At 40.6% G+C, this 6,107-nt stretch overlaps 1 long non-coding RNA gene across 1 annotated transcript; it reads left to right on the forward strand.

The window, feature by feature from the left end:
• Window positions 1-785: 785 nt before the first annotated feature.
• LOC110487405 (uncharacterized) lies at window positions 786-5,152 on the forward strand. Its single transcript, XR_002468228.3, has 2 exons — window positions 786-1,270; window positions 4,026-5,152. It is a non-coding gene; the product is annotated as an uncharacterized LOC110487405 (long non-coding RNA).
• The last annotated feature ends 955 nt before the right edge of the window (window positions 5,153-6,107 follow it).

Raw genomic sequence — 6,107 nt, forward strand, 5'->3', positions numbered from 1 at the left:
ATAGCGAGCTACGTTATTTAATCTATCTGCATGGCAAATATCGCCAAGGCAAGCTTACAACACTGTACATTCAATTTGCAGTAAATTATTCAGCTATCTAAATTCTATACATCCACTGTTTCACAAAATGACAGCCTGGTTGTCTGGTTGCTTCAGGAGTCCCTCAAACAACCAGAATGACAATTTTATAGTCTTGTCACGACACCCATAAAGCTAGCCTGCTAGCTGGCTAATGTTAGCTTGTCAGCTAGCTGGCTAAATCCCGATTTTCGTAAATGAATAAAACAATTAAAAAAGCATAATCGTTTGTCTCTACATCAACTAACATTCCTGTCAACTGTACATGTTTTTTTGCATGATTCGTTATGACCTTATTCTCCCTTACATTTGCTTCCATCCTAGTATTTCTGTCCGCCATCTTTGATCCAGTTCAGTTCTATGTAGGGGTACCCTATCTCTCCTAGTATTTCTGTCTGCCATCTTAGATTCAGTTCTGTGTAGGGGTACCCCTCTCTCCTAGTATTTCTGTCAGCCATCTTTGCTGAAGAAAGTCCAACAGTCACTAGTGCAGCAGCAGCCTCCCCCGGTCCTAGTGCCGGCCCGGTAAGAAGATGCGATGGAACAGTTCACGAAACAAATAAATCACAGAAATAATATATTGACTGATATTGATTTATTTAGGTGGGCTTTTTAATATTTTAGGACTAGCGTCGTCTCTGATTCCTACACTTTAACTTTTTGTCTGAACATTACAATATACATTACTCAACTACGTTACCCACTCCAGTCAGCAGATGGCGGTCTGACTTTAAGGCGATGCTGCTAGTGTGACGTATAATCTAGTGGACGGAACGCTTCTTTCAACAGCAACAACAGTTCGTCAGACACCTCGGTAGCTTGCTAGACAAAATAGCCGAACCAATAAAGCTCTTTAGACGCTTTCGTGTATATTAGCCGCTGTGTTTAAAACTTCTGTCGTCTAGTTAGTTATCCGATTTAATTTCATATTTACGGTGTTGTAGTTATTAGTCAGCTAGCGGGCTGGTTAAGTTAGCATTAGCCTAGCTAGCTAACATCCCCGACCATGCGGTCACTTAGCTACTCTCCTCCTGATAAAGAAGAGGTCTGCTGGACGGAGAAATAAGTGGGGGAAGGTGGAGGCTGTTAAATTACAAAAACAAGTTGAGGCTGTTGCAGTGAAAGAAGAGGAAGACGCACTGAGAGTGAAAGAGGAGGAGGATGTTACTGTATTTTTATTTTATTTAACCAGGTAGGCTAGTTGAGAACAAGTTCTCATTTGCAACTGCGACCTGGCCAAGATAAAGAATAGCAGTGTGAACAGACAACACAGAGTTACACATGGAGTAAACAATTAACAAGTCAATAACACAGTAGAAAAAAAGGAGTCTATATACATTGTGTGCAAAAGGCATGAGGAGGTAGACGAATAATTACAATTTTGCAGATTAACACTGGAGTGATAAATGATCAGATGGTCATGTACAGGTAGAGATATTGGTGTGCAAAAGAGCAGAAAAGTAAATAAATAAAAACAGTATGGGGATGAGGTAGGTAAAAATGGGTGGGCTATTTACCGATAGACTATGTACAGCTGCAGCGATCAGTTAGCTGCTCAGATAGCAGATGTTTGAAGTTGGTGAGGGAGATAAGTCTCCAACTTCAGCGATTTTTGCAATTCGTTCCAGTCACAGGCAGCAGAGAACTGGAACGAAAGACGGCCAAATGAGGTGTTTGCTTTAGGGATGATCAGTGAGTTTGCTGAGTAGAGTGTTGGAAGCAATTTTGTAGATGACATCGCCAAAGTCGAGGTTCGGTAGGATAGTCAGTTTTACTAGGGTAAGTTTGGCGGCGTGAGTGAAGGAGACTTTGTTGCGGAATAGAAAGCCGATTCTAGATTTGATTTTCGATTGGAGATGTTTGATATGAGTCTGGAAGGAGAGTTTACAGTCTAGCCAGACACCTAGGTACTTATAGATGTCCACATATTCAAGGTCGGAACCATCCAGGGTGGTGATGCTAGTCAGGCGTGCAGGCAGCGAACGGTTGAAAAGCATGCATTTGGTTTTACTAGTGTTTAAGAGCAGTTGGAGGCCACGGAAGGAGTGTTGTATGGGATTGAAGCTCGTTTGGAGGTTAGATAGCACAGTGTCCAAGGATGTGCCGGAAGTATATAGAATGGTGTCGTCTGCGTAGAGGTGGATCAGGGAATCGCCCGCAGCAAGAGCAACATCATTGATATATACAGAGAAAAGAGTCGGCCCGAGAATTGAACCCTGTGGCACCCCCATAGAGACTGCCAGAGGACCGGACAACATGCCCTCCGATTTGACACACTGAACTCTGTCTGCAAAGTAGTTGGTGAACCAGGCAAGGCAGTCATTAGAAAAACCGAGGCTACTGAGTCTGCCGATAAGAATATGGTGATTGACAGAGTCTAAAGCCTTGGCTTGGTATAAGAAGAGGTGGATGCTGTTGTTGAAGTTAAAGTGGAGGAGGTGGAGATGACTGTCACATCGAAAAAGGAGGAGGAAACTAGATATCTGGGCCCGGTTTCCCAAACGCATCTTAAGGCATCCAATGGTTCTAACAGGCCCTGATTAACACTATTTTTTTAACAATGTAAACCAACACTATCACCTCAACATGGTTAAAACTATAATGTTGATATCATGTAAGGTCAGTCCTTGCATCCATAGTTCCGTCTATGAATTTGAGACCAGTTACATTTCTCCAGCCCCATCATCTTATTACCAAAACAGTGGTGGAATTACAGCTTTGTTAGTGTTTCAACTGCAGATTGGTTGCTTGATTGTTGTGTGGATTTTTTAAAGCGACAACCTAGTATTTAAACAGAAACAAAATGGCTGCCCAGGCACTTGGGGCTGGAGAAATGTAACCATTCTCAAATTCATAGAGAAAGCTATTGTAGCAACCTTAACCCAAAACCAAGGGACCACGTCAAGAAGTTTAGAGATCTTGGTGTAACAGTTATAAGGTGTTGGCTTGACAGTCGCTGGACCCAGGTTTGAGTTCAGCTCAGGGCTACCCCCTGAATTCACTACACTATGAATACAAGGACTGGCCATCCATGATGTCATAATGATCGTTTAACCAGGTTTCTAGGCTATATAGTATATTCTAGAATTGCCAGTGAAGATTTCCTGTGGAGGTAATTAAACATTTGAATAAGGCTGTAACTTAACAAAATGTGGAAAAGGGGAAGGTGTCTGAACTTTCTGAATGCCCTTTAAGTTTTATTACATTTTTTTTTTTCAAATGTAACCTTTATTTAACTAGGCAGGGCAGTTCAGAACAAATTCTTATTTACAATGATGGCCGACACCAGCCAAAACCGAACGACGCCGGGCCAATTGTGCGCCTCCCTATCGGACTCCCAATCACGGCCGGTTGGGATACAGCCTGGATTCGAACCAGGGTCTGTAGTGACGCCTCAAGCACTGAAATGCAGTGCCTTAGACCGTTGCACCACTCGGGAGTCCCAAAATCATGTTCTAGTGCTATCTCCAACTAAAATAAATCTTGGCCAACCAAGAGTCTTCTGTTGTTTCTACCAATCAATTGGTTGAACATTTTTGACGTATCTTTCCATATATAGACACACATTGCGCTGTAATATTCAGAATACATTGTGAAAAACTAAAATCGATATTGGTAAATAGTGGTTTCCTCATTAGCACGGAGGAGTTTCTACAACCAAATTGCATGGTCTATATTGGAGACAAAGTCATCTGGCACACTGTTTAGAGTTTCAACAACATTAATATCTTATTTCTAGCCTACAATCATCGATGTTACTACTAATGTGAAAACAAGAATAAATGACTATTCTTGCTCATTTTAAGACAATTGTCAAATAATTTTAACATTCATTACAGATGTCAATTGTTGTACAACATCATGGCTATGCTGTTGGCATCACCTTTTACAGTGGATTTCCGCTGTTGTGGGCTTTAACCATCTATCTGACTTTGTTGCTCACACAGGAGAGAGACGGGACTATCGTGGAGCCTCAACAAAATCATGATGCTGACAAGGCAGAAAAAAGTCTCTCCAGATCAAAACACCCCAAGAAGCACCTGCAGAGACCCACAAGGAAGAGAGCTCACCCCTGCTCTGACTGTGGAAAGAGTTTTGTTCGCCCAGGACAATTAAAATCACACCAGAGAACACACACAGTAGAGAAACCTTCTAGCTGTAATCAATGTGAGAAGAGTTTTACTCAGTCAAGCAACCTGATATCACACCAGAGAAGACACACAGGAAATAAACCTTTTAGCTGTGAGGACTGTGGAAAGAGTTTTACTACATCTAACCATCTTATTGTACACCAGAGAACACACACAGGAGAGAAATCTCATAACTGTGATCAACGTGACAAGAGATACTCTGATCAAACATCAGAAAATACATGGAGTTGTTTCATGATATAAATGAAATGTCACAATGTAGAATGTTTTAACATTGTAGAAGGAGTATTTTAATGATGTCACAATGTAGATCCCTAAACGTTTGTCGCATGTTCTATTGATTTCAGCATGATCTGGATATTAGCCTCAGGGGGAAAATCCAGGCTCTGAATTGAAAGAGTACTAATTATGTGATTTAACAAAAAGTGACTAACAAAAAAGAGTTGTTACACTTACCACGTTGGTGACCCACTTGAATCAAAATGCAACACTTCAAAATGTAGCTAGCTGTTTTTTTTACAAATTGTCCTCTAACCAATGATTTACACATTATTCCCAGATTCCTTGTGGTTTTTGCTGTCTTAGTTTTAACAGGATGTGCAACCTCATCTGCCCCCTCTCACGCAATTGATTTCAACATGATATTGATGAGTTATGACAAATAAGTGTTGTGTTCCTTTGTTTAGCGACCCCTACATTTAAATGCATCACTCCAAAATGTAGCTGACTGTCTTCTGCAGGTTGTCGTCTAACCAGTGAGGTTAAAGATATCTCCCATTTCCATGTGTTTTTTTAGTTGTGTTAGTTTCAACAGCACGTACAACCTGATTTCCCCCCCAAATCGATATCAGTGATTTATTGCTACTTGTGCAGTTTTTAAGGTGCTTGTTTAAAAAAATAAAAGTAATATGATTTTTGTGGCAGAAGTTTGTGTGTATATTAATTTTGTATTATTCCGTGCCTCACCATTAAGTAAATTATTGTCAATACATATTAACAAAGGGGTGTACATTTGGTTTTGATACTTCATATTTACAATTTAAATATATATAACTTTCAAGCTGCATACTGGACCCTATTCCAACTAAACTACTGAATGAGCTGCTTCCTTTGCTTGGCCCTCCTATGTTGAACATAATAAACAGCTCTCTATCCACCGGATGTGTACCAAACTCACTAAAAATGGCAGTAATAAAGCCTCTCTTGAAAAGGCCAAACCTTGACCCAGAAAATATAAAAATCTATCGTTCTATATCGAATCTTCCATTCCTCTCAAAATATTTAGAAAAAGCTGTTGCGCAGCAACTCACTGCCTTCCTGAAGACAAACAATGTATACGAAATGCTTCAGTCTGGTTTTAGACCCCATCATAGCACCGAGACAGCACTTGTTAAGGTTGTAAATTACCTTTTAATGGCATCAGACGGAGGCTCTGCATCTGTCCTCGTGCTCCTAGATCTTAAGCGCTGCTTTTGATACCATCGATCACCACATTCTTTTGGAGAGATTGGAAACCCAAATTGGTCTACACGGACAAGTTCTGGCCTGGTTTAGATCTTATCTGTCGGAAAGATATCAGTTTCTCTCTGTGAATGGTTTGTCCTCTGACAAATCAACTGTAAATTTCCTCAAGGTTCTGTTTTAGGACCACTATTGTTTTCACTATATATTTTACCTCTTGGGGATGTCATTCGAAAACATAATGTTAACTTTCACTGCTATGCGGATGACACACAGCTGTATATTTTTATAAAACATGGTGAAGCCCTAAAATTGCCCTTGCGAGAAGCCTGTGTTTCAGACATAAGGAAGTAGATGGCTGAAAACGTTCTACTTTTAAACTAGGACAAAACAGAGGTGCTTGTTCTCGGTCCCAAG

This window comes from Oncorhynchus mykiss, chromosome 13, assembly GCF_057628025.1.
Source record: "Oncorhynchus mykiss isolate SJ-2025 chromosome 13, ASM5762802v1, whole genome shotgun sequence".
In the NCBI taxonomy this organism is placed as follows: Eukaryota; Metazoa; Chordata; class Actinopteri; order Salmoniformes; family Salmonidae; genus Oncorhynchus; species Oncorhynchus mykiss.